Source organism: Schistocerca serialis, chromosome 11, assembly GCF_023864345.2.
Source record: "Schistocerca serialis cubense isolate TAMUIC-IGC-003099 chromosome 11, iqSchSeri2.2, whole genome shotgun sequence".
Classification (NCBI taxonomy): Eukaryota; Metazoa; Arthropoda; class Insecta; order Orthoptera; family Acrididae; genus Schistocerca; species Schistocerca serialis.
Window position 1 is genome coordinate 212763036 of NC_064648.1, and position 18813 is coordinate 212781848.

At 45.9% G+C, this 18813-nt stretch overlaps 1 non-coding gene across 1 annotated transcript; it reads left to right on the forward strand.

Moving 5' to 3' along the window:
• The first annotated feature begins 652 nt into the window (after positions 1-652).
• On the forward strand, positions 653-727 carry Trnas-cga (transfer RNA serine (anticodon CGA)). The gene has a single exon. It is a non-coding gene; the product is annotated as a tRNA-Ser (tRNA).
• The last annotated feature ends 18086 nt before the right edge of the window (positions 728-18813 follow it).

The window sequence follows — 18813 nt, forward strand, 5'->3', positions numbered from 1 at the left end:
AGTCTGTCAGTCACATTTCGTTACTTGTTTCTTGCACTGTTTATTGTTGTAGTTTAGCTTTTTCTGAGTCTTTGTACACTACATCTGTACGTGTGGCAGAATGGATTGGGAATAAGCATTGATTGTACGATCTAGTCATTTACAGAGAAAAAATAGCAAAAAAAAGTTATTTTGTGCAAATTTTACTCATTACTAGTTATGGTATTATTATTATTGTTATTATTTTTGTAGATATTTTGAGTTGTGGATGTGCTCTATTCATTTTACGATAATGTTGAGTAATTACTATCTTCTTAGTAAATCTTGTGTTAGAAAACAAGGGGGAGGTATTTCAGGTTGGGTCTTGAAAACGAGACCTTAGTGGGACATGCACTAGGCATGAAATCAGTTTGACAGAAATATTAACGAGTGTATCAATTGTCCGCTGTTGTTTGATGAGTGAACTCGGGACCTTTGCCTTTCGCGGGCAAGTGCTCCACCGACTGAGCTACCCAAGCACGGCTCACGCCCCCTCCTCACAGCTGTACTTCTGCCAGTACCTCGTCTCCTACCTTCCAAACTTCCCGTGTTTGCAGGAGAGCTTCTGTTAAGTTTGGAAGGTAGGACACGAGGTACTGGCAGAAGTAAAGCTGTGAGGAGGGGGCGTGAGTCGTGCTTGGGTAGCTCAGTTGGTAGAGCAGTTGCCCGCGAAAGGCAAAGGTCCCGAGTTCGAGTCTCGGTCCGGCACACAGTTTTAATGTCCAAGGAAGTTTCATGCATTAAATTAATTATTATCACAGTTTATGGAAGCAAGTGAAAGAACCATAGACGGCCTTTTAAGTCTGTAATATCACTCGTAGTAAACCCTTAATCTATATTTACACCTACAGGGATACTTTGCGAATTACATTTACGTGCCTGGCAAAGGGTTTATCGAACCACCTTCAGGATAATCCTCTATTATTCCAGTCTCAAACAGCGTGCGGAAAAAACGAACACCTATATCCTTCTGAGCGAGCTCTGATTTCCTCATTTTATGATGATGACAGTTTCTTCCCGTGTAGGTCGGCCTCAAAAAATATTTTCGCATTCTGAGGCGAAAGTTAGTGATCGAAATTTCGTGATAAGTTTCTGCCGCAACGAAAAACGCCTATGTTTTAATTATGTCAGCCCCAAATCCTGTATCGTGTCAGTGACACTGTCTCCCCTGTTTCTCGATAATGCAAAATGTGCTGCCCTTCTTTGAACACTCTCGATGTAGTCCGTTTATTCTGTCTGGTAGGGATCCCACACCGTAGAGCAGCGCTCCAGAAGAGGACGGACAAGCGTGGAGTAGGCAGTCTCTCTAGTAGATCTGTGGCATCTTCAGCCAATAAAACGTAGTCTTTGGTTCGCCTACCCACAACATTTCCTATGTATGGTTTCCAATTAATGTTGTTCTTAATTGTGATTCTTAGGTGTTTAGTTGAATTTACAGCCTTTAAATTTGACTGATTTATCGTCTAACCGAAGTTTCACCGATTCCGTTTAGGACTCATGTGGAGAACCTCACACTTTTCATTATTTGGGGTCAACTGCCAATTTTCGCAGCGTACAGATATCTTTTCTAATCGTTTTGCAAATTGGTTTTGATATTCTAATGACTTTACTAGATGGTAAATGACAGCATCATTTACAAACAAGCCAGCCAGAGTGGCAGAGAGGTTCTAGGCGCTTCAGTCTGGAAGCGCACGAGCGCTACGGTCGCAGGTTCGAATCCTGCCTCGGGCATGGATGTGTGTGATGTCCCTAGGTTAGTTAGGTTTAAGCAGTTCTAAGTTCTAGGGGACTGATGACGTCTGAAGTTAAGTCCCATAGTGCTCAGAGCCGATCTACAAACAACCTCAGACGATTCATCAATTGTCTCCGAAATCGTTTATATAGATAAGGAACAGCATTACCTTGGTATCATTAAGTGCATAAGAATCACGTTGGGGAATTTATAACGGAATGCACAGTTCAGTAAATACACTCCTGGAAATTGAAATAAGAACACCGTGAATTCATTGTCCCAGGAAGGGGAAACTTTATTGACACATTCCTGGGGTCAGATACATCACATGATCACACTGACAGAACCACAGGCACATAGACACAGGCAACAGAGCATGTACAATGTCGGCACTAGTACAGTGTATATCCACCTTTCGCAGCAATGCAGGCTGCTATTCTCCCATGGAGACGATCGTAGAGATGCTGGATGTAGTCCTGTGGAACGGCTTGCCATGTCATTTCCACCTGGCGCCTCAGTTGGACCAGCGTTCGTGCTGGACGTGCAGACCGCGTGAGACGACGCTTCATCCAGTCCCAAACATGCTCAATGGGGGACAGATCCGGAGATTTTGCTGGCCAGGGTAGTTGACTTACACCTTCTAGAGCACGTTGGGTGGCACGGGATACATGCGGACGTGCATTGTCCTGTTGGAACAGCAAGTTCCCTTGCCAGTCTAGGAATGGTAGAACGATGGGTTCGATGACGGTTTGGATGTACCGTGCACTATTCAGTGTCCCCTCGACGATCACCAGTGGTGTACGGCCAGTGTAGGAGATCGCTCCCCACACCATGATGCCGGGTGTTGGCCCTGTGTGCCTCGGTCGTATGCAGTCCTGATTGAGGCGCTCACCTGCACGGCGCCAAACACGCATACGACCATCATTGGCACCAAGGCAGAAGCGACTCTCATCGCTGAAGACGACACGTCTCCATTCGTCCCTCCATTCACGCCTGTCGCGACACCACTGGAGGCGGGCTGCACGATGTTGGGGCATGAGCGGAAGACGGCCTAACGGTGTGCCGGACCGTAGCCCAGCTTCATGAAGACGGTTGCGAATGGTCCTCGCCGATACCCCAGGAGCAACAGTGTCCCTAATTTGCTGGGAAGTGGCGGTGCGGTCCCCTGCGGCACTGCGTAGGATCCTACGGTCTTGGCGTGCATCCGTGCGTCGCTGCGGTCCGGTCCCAGGTCGACGGGCACGTGCACCTTCCGCCGACCACTGGCGACAACATCGATGTACTGTGGAGACCTCACGCCCCACGTGTTGAGCAATTCGGCGGTACATCCACCCGGCCTCCCGCATGCCCACTATACGCCCTCGCTCAAAGTCCGTCAACTACACATACGGTTCACGTCCACGCTGTCGCGGCATGCTACCAGTGTTAAAGACTGCGATGGAGCTCCGTATGCCACGGCAAACTGGCCGACACTGATGGCGGCGGTGCACAAATGCTGCGCAGCTAGCGCCATTCGACGGCCAACACCGCGGTTGCTGGTGTGTCCGCTGTGCCGTGCGTGTGATCATTGCTTGTACAGCCCTCTCGCAGTGTCCGGAGCAAGTATGGTGGGTCTGACACACCGGTGTCAATGTGTTCTTTTTTCCATTTCCAGGAGTGTAGTTCATTCGCATATCGCCTCACGGCAGCAAAGCAGAACTCGGAGGCCGTTTCTGGGCACAACAGGTCGAATCGCCAGACTGACGTACAACTTAGCAGTCAGGGTGCATGGAGTAACCACGAGAGTGATCCTGCAGTCACACGAAGCCCCACTGCAGACCGTAACCCTGCGTGTCTGGCAGGCAGGCAGGTCGGCTGCAGGCTCTCAAGTCGCCTCCTCCTAGTCGACTCCGGCCATCACTGGCACCGAGGTGGAACCAGCCTCCACCAGGAAACACACGACACCTCCACCCTGCTGCGCTCCACTGAGTTCTCGCTTGACACCACTCAACTCTCAAACGTCGCTGGTCTGTGGGTAGTAGAATGCACGCTACAAGGCATCCACCTTGGACCTGTTCTTGAAGTAACCGCCTTGTAACAGCTCATTGCGTCATTGTGGTGCCAACTACCACCTAAGCTGCCGCTGCAGATGCAGTACGGTACGCCAGAGCCATACGCCAAGCACAATTGTTTTTCCTCTCTGTAGTTCCACGTGGCCGTTTGGAGTCCAATCTTATTGGCTCCGCAGTACATTGTCGTGACCGTTTCTGGCAACAATGATGTACAGTGGCAACATTCGGGGCAAGTTTTTCTGTAATGTTGCAAAAGGAACATGGACCTTCTTGTAGCCCTAATACACAACCTCTTTCAGCCCCAGTGACAAACATCAAATGGCAAAGTTCAATTTCAAAGATAAATGAAATGTCGTGTGCCTAGGGCCTCCCGTCGGGTAGACCGTTCGCCAGGCGCAAGTCTTGCGATTTGGCGCCACTTTCGCGACTTGCGCGCCGATGCGGATGAAATGATGATAATTAGGACAACACAGCACCCAGTCCCTGAGCGGAGAAAATGTCCGACCCAGCCGGGAATCGAACCCCGGTCCGTAGGATTGACATTCTGTCGCACTGACCACTCAGCTACCGGGGGCAGACAGTTTCAAAGGTAATTAACGCTCACGAACGTTGCAGAAAGTATATAAAGGAAACCTGATTTGCATCCCCATAGTGGCGCTGCTAGCCACACTCTTGTGCGACTGGCACTGCTCTTAAATCTGGATAGACATCATCAGACATCATCATACTGAAGCAGAAAGACGCCTCCAAACTTACGTTTCAGTTGCAGAACTGCTCGTTGGTGTTGCGATTTTCAGATCCGACTATAGGGGTGCAGCTTTCTCCATTTCGAAGGAATCCCCCCCCAGGCGTACCCCGCCTCTCCACCCTTCACAACTACCACCTACTCTCCCTCCCCCCCCCCCCCCCCAGCTGATGTGGTGGCTTCGTCTTTTCAACTAATATACTAGTAGCGCAGTTTTCTCGCCAATAGTAGCCATCTCGACACCTCACACTTACTACAATATATACACACACTAAGCGGTACCTGGTGGCAATCAACTTCCCGGACTTCCGTGGTGGTCATGTGTTCACTCATTAGCGTATTTCCTGCATAACGTATCCATCGACAATCATTTTGATCAACAAATTTATTTTTGTTACAAACGCAGTTATCGACGGGTTTATATAACGATACGATATTGCAGTGCCTGTGTTATTCCGAATTACAACGTGAAGTTCGCTTCGACGTGCCTGCATCGTAATTCGGAATAACACAGCCTCTGCAATGGCGTATTCATCCTCCGACTGTAGGCAGGCGACTTTATACAGAAATGTCTCCCTTGTGTTGGAATACACATAATGGAGGTAAGAGTACAGCTTGCAGACACATGGTTGACAACAAACAGGTGTTTGCGGCTTGCCGCGGGTCTCGCTCGGATAGCCTAATGGCAAGGCGGCCACTCGCGACGAGTGGGACGTCCGGGTTCGAGTCCCGGTCCGGCACAAACTTTCCCTGTCGTCATTCCACTCCACAGCTTATGGTTGTCCATGTTCGCAATTTCGAATATATTTAATACTCAAAGAGCGTTCAAAAAGTTTTGCTCAGTCGTCTCTAATTTTTTTATTTTTTGAAGGAGGAGAGTGAAATTTTTTGTGAACATACTTGGAACATTTAGCTCTACATTGAGCCTACACTATGTAGCTTCCATCAGCTGTGACGCATCTGGCCCAACGTTCTTTCCATGACGTAAATGCACTTTGGTAAAATTCTGGGGATTGACTTTTAACCATCGCGTGACACAGGAAATAAGTCCCACTATCAAATGTTGTACCGCGCAGGCGGGCCTTCTGACGATCAAAGAGGTAAAAATCCGCACTGTAGGGAGGATGAGGAACGATTTTCCAACCCATCGTCCTGATTTTTTTCTGAGGCATAAGAACTGTATGGGGTTTGCCATTGTCACGGTGTAGTCTGAAGAACTGACGCTGAAGCCGTGGTCTGTGGGTCTTGATGGCACGTCGCAGCTTGTCCATTGACAAACAGTAATGGTCCCGATTAACTGTGGAGCTAGGTTCCAAAAAGTCGATGAAAACGACACCACACTGATCCCAGAAGAACGAGGCCATCACCTTTCACCCTGCTGTTCGTGAAAGTCTTTTTTTTCTTCTCCCGAGGGGAACCTGGACGGTGCCGCTCCATGGATTGGACTTTGCTCTCAGGTTCGGACGAAAACAACCATGTTTCATCCTGTGTAATGACGCCGTCAAGACACTGTTTCCACTCTTCAGTAAAGGTCTTCATGAGGCCCTAGCACACATTCTTCCTTACCGTTTCATTTCGCTTGTCAATAATCTAGACACCCAACGTGCACAGACTTTTCTGTACCCTAGTGACTGTACCAGTGATACCACACTACCCAATGACAAACGAGTCATTTCAGCAATCTGTCGTGTCGTCACACATCTGTCATTTTGGATGATTTGGTCAATGGTCTCCTTATTCACGTCACTCACTGCCGTCGATGGTCTACCGCACCGTGGATTGTCCAGTAGAGAGAAATCAACTTCTTTAAACCTCTGCAACCACCGCTGGATACTGCTGCGATTCACAGAGTCCTCCCCCATTAAAAGGGGGCAACTTCCTGTGAATCAATGCGGCAGAGTCATCGCCTGTATGGAAGGGGAACTCCACCATCCACCGTTGCCGCAACCTGACATCTACTTCATGGTCCGTTATGGCTCACCTGTAAATAAAAGGAAATACTTTTATATACCAACTTATAGCTGAATGTTCAAAGTATGTTCACAAAAAATTTAATTCTCCTCCTGCAAAAAATAAAAAAATTAGAGATGACTGTCCAAAACTTTTTGAACGCCCTTTGTAGATCTACAATGCAGCGCCAAAGAACCTGGTACAGGCATGCATATTGAAATACAGATATGTAAATAAGCAGAACAAGGCGCTGCGGTCGGCAGCGCCTATATAAGACAAGTGTCTGGCGCAATCATTAAATTGGTTATTGCAGCTACAGTGGCAGGTTATTGACATTTAAGTGAGTCTGTACGCGGTGCTAAAGTCGACGCACGAGCGATGGGACACAGCATCTCCGAGGTAGATATGAAGTGGGGAGTTTTCGCCGTACGATCATATCGCGAGTGTACCGTGAATATCAGGAATCGGGTAAAACATCAAATCTCCGACATCGCTGCGGCCGACAAACATCCTGCAAGAACGGTACCAACGACAACTGAAGAGGATAGTTTAACGTGACAGAAGTGCAACACTTATGCAAATTGCTGCAGATTTCAATGCTGCACCATCAACAAGTATCAGCGTGCGAACCATTCAACAAAACATGATCGATATGGTCTTTTGGAACCAAAGGCCTACTCGTCTACCCTTGATGACGGCACAACACAAAGCTTTACTCCTCGCCAGGGCCCGTCAACACCGACGTTGGGCTGTTGATGGCTGGAAACATGTTACCTGGTCGGACGAGTATCGTTTCAAGTTATAGCGACGGACGGATGTGTACAGGTATGGAGACAACCTCATGAATCCCTGCATGTCAGTAGCGAGGGTTCAAGCTGCTGGAGGCTTTGTAAGGATGTGGTGCATGTGTACTTGGAGTGATATGGGACCTCTGATACGTCTATATACGACACTGACAGGTGACACGTACGTAAGCACCCTGCTTGATGACCTGCATCCATTCATGTCCATTTTCCATTACGACGGACTCGGGCAATTCCAGCAGGACAATGCGACGTCCCACACGTCGTGAATTACTACAGAGTGGCTTCGGGAACACATTTATGGGTTTAAACACCTCCGCTGGCCACCAAACTCCCCAGACATGAACATCACTGACCACATCTGGTATGTGCTGCAACGTGCTACCCAGAAGATATCTCCACTCCCTCTTGCGGATTTATGGTGTTCATTCCTTCCAGCACTGCTTCAGACATTAGTCGAGTGCATGTGGCACTTCAGTGTGTTCGCTGGTGCCTTACATGGTTAGGCTGGTGTACCAGTTTCTTTGGCACTTGAATATGCATCAGTTCCCAATTCATTATTAAAGACTGGCGCGTCATGAGATTTTTGTGTCGGAATAGTAAACCAGTACGCCTGGACATCTGCTACAAGTCTCTTAGTGTAACTCGATGTCGTCCTAAGTCCACGTTGCAGGCGTATTTGTGAATCAAATACTCTTTTGTGACGAATGCGTGTCCGCAGTTGATGTCTGATAAACTAAAGGGAAAAATGAGCGAGTCACGGCTGAGAGACGTCACGCTTCCTGCGGTTTAACCTTCCTGCGGAAACTCTTCCGCTGCACGTAGCGCACACTCAGTCAGTGCTCCCTGCGGTACGCACCGCGTGTGTTCGTTCCCACCTCAGCGTGAGTAGCTGACAATGGACCCAGCGGGCGTTGCTACGTCGCTGCTGGTTTTGCTGGCAGCAAATAACTCCTCGGTGCTCGACTGTGTCTGTAACCACGTCGCCAGCGTCACCGACGAAATGAGTTACGGCGATGGACTGATGTGGGAGACGTACTCCCAAGACCTCGGTGAGTACATCTTCGTTTTCTTTTTTTTTTTTTGTCATCAGTCTACTGACGGGTTTGATGCGGCCCGCCACGAATTCCTTTCCTGTGCTAACCTCTTCATCTCAGAGTAGCACTTGCAACCTACGTCCTCAATTATTTGTTTGACGTATTCCAATCTCTGTCTTCCTCTACAGTTTTTGCCCTCTACAGCTCCCTCTAGTACCATGGAAGTCATTCCCTCATGTCTTAGCAGATGTCTTATCATCCTGTCCCTTCTCCGTATCAGTGTTTTCCACATATTCCTTTTCTCTCCGATTCTGCATAGAACCTCCTCATTCCTTACCTCATCAGTCCACCTAATTTTCAACATTCGTCTATAGCACCACATCTCAAATGCTTCGATTCTCTTCTGTTCCGGTTTTCCCACAGTCCATGTTTCACTACAATGCTGTACTCCAGACGTACATCCTCAGAAATTTCTTCTTCAAATTAAAGCCGGTATTTGATATTAGTAGACTTCTCTTGGCCAGAAATGCCTTTTTTGCCATAGCGAGTCTGCTTTTGATGTCCTCCTTGCTCCGTCCGTCGTTGGTTATTTTACTGCCTAGGTAGCAGAATTCCTTAACTTCATTGACTTCGTGACCATCAATCCTGATGTTAAGTTTCTCGCTGTTCTCACTTCTACTACTTCTCATTACCTTCGTCTTTCCCCGATTTACTCTCAAACCATACTGTGTACTCATTAGACTGTTCATTCCGTTCAGCAGATCATTTAATTCTTCTTCACTCTCACTCAGGATAGCAATGTCATCAGCGAATCGTATCATTGATATCCTTTCACCTTGTATTTTAATTCCACTCCTGAACCTTTTTTTTACTTCCATCATTGCTTCCTCGATGTACAGATTGAAGAGTAGGGGCGAAAGGCTACAGCCTTGTCTTACACCCTTCTTAACGCGAGCACTTCGTTCTTGTTCGTCCACTCCTATTATTCCCTCTTGGTTGTTGTACGTATTATACACTCCTGGAAATGGAAAAAAGAACACATTGACACCGGTGTGTCAGACCCACCATACTTGCTCCGGACACTGCGAGAGGGCTGTACAAGCAATGATCACACGCACGGCACAGCGGACACACCAGCAACCGCGGTGTTGGCCGTCGAATGGCGCTAGCTGCGCAGCATTTGTGCACCGCCGCCGTCAGTGTCAGCAAGTTTGCCGTGGCATACGGAGCTCCATCGCAGTTTTTAACACTGGTAGCATGCCGCGACAGCGTGGACGTGAACCGTATGTGCAGTTGACGGACTTTGAGCGAGGGCGTATAGTGGGCATGCGGGAGGCCGGGTGGACGTACCGCCGAATTGCTCAACACGTGGGGCGTGAGGTCTCCACAGTACATCGATGTTGTCGCCAGTGGTCGGCGGAAGGTGCACGTGCCCGTCGACCTGGGACCGGACCGCAGCGACGCACGGATGCACGCCAAGACCGTAGGATCCTACGCAGTGCCGTAGGGGACCGCACCGCCACTTCCCAGCAAATTAGGGACGCTGTTGCTCCTGGAGTATCGGCGAGGACCATTCGCAACCGTCTCCATGAAGCTGGGCTACGGTCCCGCACACCGTTAGGCCGTCTTCCGCTCACGCCCCAACATCGTGCAGCCCGCCTCCAGTGGTGTCGCGACAGGCGTGAATGGAGGGACGAATGGAGACGTGTCGTCTTCAGCGATGAGAGTCGCTTCTGCCTTGGTGCCAATGATGGTCGTATGCGTGTTTGGAGCCGTGCAGGTGAGCGCCACAATCAGGACTGCATACGACCGAGGCACACAGGGCCCACACCCGGCATCATGGTGTGGGGAGCGATCTCCTACACTGGCCGTACACCACTGGTGATCGTCGAGGGGACACTGAATAGTGCACGGTACATCCAAACCGTCATCGAACCCATCGTTCTACCATTCCTAGACCGGCAAGGGAACTTGCTGTTCCAACAGGACAATGCACGTCCGCATGTATCCCGTGCCACCCAACGTGCTCTAGAAGGTGTAAGTCAACTACCCTGGCCAGCAAGATCTCCGGATCTGTCCCCCATTGAGCATGTTTGGGACTGGGTGAAGCGTCGTCTCACGCGGTCTGCACGTCCAGCACGAACGCTGGTCCAACTGAGGCGCCAGGTGGAAATGGCATGGCAAGCCGTTCCACAGGACTACATCCAGCATCTCTACGATCGTCTCCATGGGAGAATAGCAGCCTGCATTGCTGTGAAAGGTGGATATACACTGTACTAGTGCCGACATTTTGCATGCTCTGTTGCCTGTGGCTATGTGCCTGTGGTTCTGTCAGTGTGATCATGTGATGTATCTGACCCCAGGAATGTGTCAATAAAGTTTCCCCTTCCTGGGACAATGAATTCACGGTGTTCTTATTTCAATTTCCAGGAGTGTATATGACCCGTCTCTCCCTATAGCTTACCCCTACTTTTTTCAGAATCTAGAACAGCTTGCACCATTTTATATTGTCGAACGCTTTTTCCAGGTCGACAAATCCTATGAAAGTGTCTTGATTTTTCTTTAGCCTTGCTTCCATTATTAGCCGTAACGTCAGAATTGCCTCTCTCGTCCCTTTACTTTTCCTAAAGCCAAAGTGATCGTCACCTAGCGCATTCTCAATTTTCTTTTCCATTCTTCTGTATATTATTCTTGTAAGCAGCTTCGATGCTTGAGCTGTTAAGCTGATTGTGCGATAATTCTCGCACTTGTTAGCTCTTCCCGTCTTCGGAATTGTGTGGATGATACTTTTCCGAAAGTCAGATGGTATATCGCCAGACTCACATATTCTACACACCAACGTGAATAGTCGTTTTGTTGCCACTTCCCCCAATGATTTTAGAAATTCTGATGGAATGTTATCTATCCCTTCTGCCTTATTTGACCGTAAGTCCTCCAAAGCTCTTTTATATTCCGATTCTAATGCTGGATCCCCTATCTCTTCTAAATCGACTCCTGTTTCTTCTTATATCACATCAGACAAATCTTCACCTTCATAGAGGCTTTCGATGTATTCTTTCCACCTATCTGCTCTCTCCTCTGCATTTAACAGTGGAATTCCCGTTGCACTCTTAATGTTACCACCGTTGCTTTTAATGTCACCAAAGGTTGTTTTGACTTTCCTGTATGCTGAGTCTGTCCTTCCGACAATCATATCTTTTTCGATGTCCTCACATTTTTCCTGCAGCCATTTCGTCTTAGCTTCCCTGCACTTCCTATTTATTTCATTCCTCAGCGACTTGTATTTCTGTATTCCTGATTTTCCCGGAACATGTTTGTACTTCCTGCTTTCATCAATCAACCGAAGTATTTCTTCTGTTACCCATGGTTTCTTCGCAGCTACCTTCTTTGTACCTATGTTTTCCTTCCCAACTTCTGTGATGGCCCTCTTTAGAGAAGTCCATTCCTCTTCAACTGTACTGCCTACTGCGCTATTTCTTATTGCTGTATGTATAGCGTTAGAGAACTTCAAACGTATCTCGTCATTCCTTAGTACTTCCGTATCCCTCTTCTTTGCGTATTGATTCTTCCTGACTAATGTCTTGAACTTCAGCCTACTCTTCATCACTACTATATTGTGATCTGAGTCTATATCTGCTCCTGGGTACGCCTTACAATCCAGTATCTGATTTGGGAATCTCTGTCTGACCATGATGTAATCTAATTGAAATCGTCCCGTATCTCCCGGCCTTTTCCAAGTATACCTCCTCCTCTTGTGATTCTTGAACAGGGTATTCGCTATTACTAGCTGAAACTTGTTACAGAACTCAATTAGTCTTTCTCCTCTTTCATTCCTTGTCCCAAGCCCATATTCTCCTGTAACCTTTCCTTGTACTCCTTCCCCTACAACTGCATTCCAGTCGCCCATAACTATTACATTTTTGTCCTCCTTTACATACTGCATTACCCTTTCAATATCCTCATACACTTTCTCTATCTGTTCATCTTCAGCTTGCGACGTCGGCATGTATACCTGAACTGTCGTTGTTGGTGTTGGTCTGCTGTCGATTCTGATTAGAACAACCCGGTCACTGAACTGTTCACAGTAACACACCCTCTGCCCTACCTTCCTATTCATAACGAATCCTACACCTGTTATACCATTTTCTGCTGCTGTTGATATTACCCGATACTCATCTGACCAGAAATCCTTGTCTTCCTTCCACTTCACTTCACTGACCCCTACTATATCTAGATTGAGCCTTTGCATTTCCCTTCTTCGTACAGTGTCGATTCACTCGACGTTACGCAATACACAGTTATTATCTGCAAACAGGCTGTTTGACTTAAACATAGTGCTGTCAAACGTTCGCAGCCCACCAGCGAAGGAGTACACCATACATCTACATCTGTATGATCACTCTACAATTCACATTTAAGCAGTTCACCGAACTACATTGTACCTTCAAGTTACGTTGCTAGTGTTCCACTCTCGAACAGCCTGCGGGAGAAATGAACATTTAAATCTTTCCATGAGAACCCTGATTTCTCTTCGTCTTCTCTGTGTAGGTGGGCTCCAAGAAAGATATTCCCACACTCGGAGGAGAAAGATGGTGATTGCAGTTTCATGAGAAGAACCCGTCTTAACGTGAAACGTATTTTTTTTTTTTTTTGTTTCATGACAGCCACCCCAATTCCTGTATTATATCAGTTCAAATGATTCTGAGCACTATGGGACTTAACTTCTGAGGTCATCAGTCCCCTAGAACTTAGAACTACTTAAACCTAACTAACTTAAGGACATCACACACTCCCATGCCCGAGGCAGGATTCGAACCTGCAACCGTAGCGGTCGCGCGGTTCCACACTGTAGCGCCTAGAACCGCTCGGCCACCCCGGCCGGCTATTATATCCGTGGCACACCCTCCCCTATTTCGTGGTAATACAGAATGAGTGCCCTTGTTTGGACATTTACGATGTCCGTCAATCCTACCTGGTAAGAATCCCACTCAATACAGCAATATTCCGGAACAGGGCCGACAAGCGTAGTGTAGCCTGTTTCTTTAGTAGACCTGCTGCAGCTTTATAATCTTCTGCCAATAAATCGACGCCTTTGGTTAGCCTTCCCACACACATTACCTATGTGACATTTCCAATTTAATTTACTCGTAATCCTAATCTCTAATTGTTTAACTCAATTAGATTTCCGCAATTTATCGTGTTACTGAAATTTCGCGGATATATTTTACAACTCATGTTAATGACTTCACACTTTCCAGTTGCCACTTTTCAGATCATACAGAGATCTTGCCTAAATCATTTTGAAATTGTTTTTGATCATCTTATGACTTTACGACAATCGTAAATTACAGCATCAGCAGCAAGTGGCTTGTAGTGAAATAGAGTGCTGACGGAATATCGTTTCAGTTATGCGACTGGATTCGTAATTTCCTGTCAGAGAGGTCGCAATTCGTAGTAATGACGGAAAGTTATCTAGAAAAATACAAGTGATTTCTATCGTCCCCCAAGTTAGTGTTATCGGCCCTTTGCTGTTCCTCATCTACGTAAACTGTTTGGGAGACAGTCTGAGCAGCCGCCCTTGGTTGCTCGCAGATGATGTTTATCGACTAATGGCGAGTCAGACTGCGTGGTTCTTACAGCAGGCCGTAGTTGTGAGGGGTGGAACGGTACTTGAGAAGACCTCCTGCCTGCATACAGTCATGTAGATCGCGGATCACCCAGAGAAGGGACGGCAAACATCATCATAGTTATAATAATCTATACACACACACACACACACATATATATATATATATATATATATATATATATATATATATATATAAAGACACACACACACACACACACACACATATATATATATATATATATATATATATATATATATATATATATATATGTGTGTGTGTGTGTGTGTGTGTGTGTGTCTTTATATATATAGCGTGGATCATAATTAATGGCGTAAACGCATGTAGTTCAAAGTATACGATACTAGAAGCAGAAAAGTCTCAGTAAACATAGCGTCGTAAATGCATACCTTAAGAGCTACGAGCAATTCTTCATCTTCGGTACTGTGAAGCAGGTCTCACCTACTGCAGGCTCTTTGCTTTCCACATTTTGGGAAGTATGTCCAGTAACATTTGCTATAAAATGCAAAGCTGAAAAGTTATAAGCAATTGTTCATTAGAAGAGTTGTGTTTCCAAGTAGCGAAGATGAGCACGTGTTCATAGCTCTTAAGGTGTACATTTTACAGCCAATGTTTTCTGGACACTTTTTCTTGTTTTGGTCCCTACTACTACTTCCCAAAATGTGGAAAGCAAAGAGCTTGCAGTAGAAGAAATTTGCTTCATAGTATCGAAAAACTGCTCGTAGTTCTTAAGGTATCCATTATCGACCCTATGTTTCCTGAGACTTTTTTGCTTCTAGTATCGTGTACTTTCAACTCTATGCGTTTACACTATTAATCATGATACACGGCGTATAGTGTTCGTTTCGTTGTAATTCATACAAATCTACAGTATTATTCGGATCTTCATGAAATTTAGCACACTTTACCTTTAAGGGAAGAGGAAGGTCACTATCTGCATAATATTTCGTAATCTGGCTTTAAATATATGTGTATGTGGTACATACAGAGGACAGATTTTTACGAAATAACTCTCAAAGTTCTTCGCCGATTTACTTCAAATTTCTACATGATCCCCTAATGAACGTTTGGGAGGACGTAAGCTACATATATTTTTAGCAAGAGCTGGTATTGTCATTTGGAGAGCGAAACCGGTGGATAAATAATACTAACTGAGACCTGTGGCTCTTTCAGAAACTTGTATACATACCTACACAAGAGCAGTAGCGGATACAGAAAAACCTCAAAGAGCGGCGATAAAGATATCTTGAGCTACCTTTACTTTTAGCTTAATATTAAATAATCGCCGGCCGGAGTGGTTGTAAGCGCTACAGTCTGGAACCGAGCGACCTCTACGGTCGCAGGTTTGAATCCTGCCTCGGGCAATGATGTGTGTGATGTCCTTAGGTTAGTTAGGTTTAAGTAGTTCTAAGCTCTAGGGGACTGATGACGTCAGAAGTTGAGTCCCATAGTGCTCAGAGCCATTTGAACAATTAAATAATCAAGTCACACGGAAAGTTTAAGAAAGTTTCATTTAAACTGATTATACACATATACAAGAGCATGCCATCTTACGATATAAAAAGTTACAAATGTGGTTCTCTTCCTTAAATGAAGAATTGTATGCGCAAATTGATTAATTGGCATACATTATTGGGCAACTGAAAATCCATGTTGGCTGAGGCAAGTTGCACACCAAAAACCGTGGTCGGTGACTGTACGGTGTGGGATTCTGGACAGAATTATAGGCCCGTATTTCATCGAATGAAATCCTAATGTTAGGAAGTACACCACGTTACTGCAAGAAACATTGGGTCTGTTATTGGAAGAAATACTTTTAGGAACAAGGAGCAGAATGTGGTATCGACACGTTGGGTGTCCGGCACATTTTTCGCTGCTGGCCAGAAATGAGTTGCAGAGACAATTCCGAAATAATTGGATTGGACGCGGAGGAGACGAGACGTTCTACTACACCTGAAGATATGCGAGAGAGAATTGTCACAGCATGTGGTTCGATAAGTGTCGAAGTGAGAAGGAATACCACTCAATCCATGATAAGAAGATTGCAGCACTGACTTGATACCAATGGTCATCAGTTCGAACACCTTCTGTACATGGACGTTCATGCCGCGTTTTTGACCTCCGTTGATCTTCAAAGACCTTACTGTTACACGTCATTGGATTCGTCTCTATAGCCGCTATCAGCTAATAAGTACCAAACTATAGCATCCCATTTAAGAAAACGAAGTTGTCCTTCATATCTCTGACGCGACACCACCTAGCAACAAAAAACCAACGTCATATTATGGCCACCGTTGTCCTATGCAACTTTTGTCCCACAAACTTTTCAGCTACCATCATACTTTCGGAGTTATTCTTGGTGGCAATAGTTAGTGACTCATCCTATACATTCGTATGCGACTCTCATTTTCCATTCATCTATATCTGTAATTTAATTGATTACTAAATCAACTTCTTGTATTTTGACTTACATAGCTGTCGATCTGTCTTTTATTGTACAAAACGTAAATTTTTTGGCAACTGCCATGTCCAGCTTTTATAATACTTTTCTAAAATTTTCCTCTCATGCTGTTGATGATAGCTACCTATCAGAAGCCACGCTTCATGAGTTTACTTTATGACAGTGCTACCGACTGCGAGGAACATCGCAACGAACAGTAACACGGAGCAGGTACGAAACACTTTAAATGTTCTCTTGCGAGATTATCTCTCAACCGAGATAAACATTATCGGATGGTTCCGAGGTCGCTTCTCTCGGGCTCAGCGTTGTTTGCTTACAGAGACACTAAATTTTCTCCTGTATTTCATAGTCTAGGGCTCTTATTGCTCTTTCTTGGTGCTTTTCCTAAAGGGGACTTGAGTCGCCATTTTAAAATATTCTCCTATCCTTCGTAACGTAACTAGCGGGGAGAATGTCTTTTGCGTGCTAGAATAATCTGACCATAAATTTTTAGGCAGATGAATATAATTTTTTTCTGTTTTTTATTTACTGTGGGTCCACTTGCTGCCATTCAGTGCTCTGACTGCTGCTTCATTTCCGGCGTGTACTCATCTGTGAGCCACACTACCGCATATAAAGGCAGATCCTGTTGGATTATTGTTTTAACCGATCCGAAGACTGTTGAGTAATCAGCTATCTTATTAGCTTACTGTCAACTGTGTAAGTGTAGGTGGAAAAACACTGTAACACTCTGATTCTCTTACACGAGTAAAAAACAAGGAATGGCGGCAGATCGTCAGGTAAATATACCTGAGGAGATATTTAACGTAAGCAGCTCAGAGGCGCATCACAGAAATTAAAACCACTACACTAGGGGCGTTCAATAAGTAATGCAACACACTTTTTCTCGGAAAATTTTGATTGAAAAAATGCGGAATTTTGTATGGTACATATTGGAACATTCCCGCCGATTGTCTCATGGAGCTCCGATAGCTGGTGGGGGACAATACGTAGCCTTTAAAATGGCGTCTGTAACAGAGGTGCGTTCCAAGCAGAGAGAATTTCTCATTTCTATTGGCGGAACACCAGAGCGTCGCAGATACTCATAGGCGCGGGCAGAATGTCTACGGTGACGTGGCAGTGAACGAAAGCACGGGGAGTCGTTGGGCGAGGCATCTGACGTCATCGCAACAAGGTCGCACAAGACCTTCGGATCTGCCGCGTGCCGGCCGTCCACACACAGCTGTGACTTCTGCAATGTTGAAACGTGCGGACACTCTCATTCCAGATGATGGACGGATCACACTCAGACATCTCGCTGCAGAATTGGACGTCCGTGTTGTTAGCGCTGACACACTCGTCCACCAGGTGAACTACTCAAAGGTGTGCGCCCGCTGGGTTCCTCGTCACCTAACAGAAAGAGTGTTCTAGCAGCAGTGGACACGGGAAGATCCTGAGGAATATCCCAGCAGAGCGGTCGAAACGTCAATTATTTTAGAGTAAATATGAAGCGGCATAATAGCCCAGAAGATTTTAACTTCATGCAAGGACCGTCTGTGCGCAATTGCTTGCACATTACGTGACTGATAGTTACAATTTTTTGTTGGACATCGTCACATGCTGTGAAACTTGGACTCATCACTTCGAATCGAAAACAATACGGCTGTCCATGGAGTGGCGCCACACAACCCCACTTCTGAAGAAAAAACTGAAAGCCGTACGGTCAGTTGGTAAAATAATGGTGTCGGTCTTGTCGGATTCTGAAGGGGATATTCTGTTTGATCTTCTACCACGTGGTGCAAAGGTCCAATCTGAAGCGTACTGCGCTGTATTCAGCGAACTGAAGAAACGACTTCTGCATGTTTGCCATCACAAAAATGCAAACGTAATATTACATCTACGTCTACATGGATACTCTGCAGATCACATTTAAGTGCCTGGCAGAGGGTTCATCGACCAACCTTCATAATTCTCTATTATTCCAATCTCGTGTAGCGCACGAAAAGAACGAACACCTATATCTTTCCGTATGAGCTCTGATTTCCATTATTTTGTCGTGGTGATCGTTCCTCCCTATGTATGTCGGTGTCAACAAAATATTTTCGTATTCGGAGGAGAAAGTTGGTAACTGGAATTTCGTGAGAAGATTCCTCCGCAACGAAAAACGCTTTTGTTTTAATGACGTCCACCCCAAATCCTGTATAATTTCAGTGACACTCTCTCCCCTATTTCGCCATAATACATAACGTGCTGCCCTTCCTTCAAATTTTTCGATAAAGTCCGTCAATTCTATTTGGTAAGGATATCAATGCGCAGCAGAATTCTGAAAGAGGACGGACAAGCGCAGTGTAGGCAATCTCCTTAGTAGGTCTGTTACATTTTCTAAGTG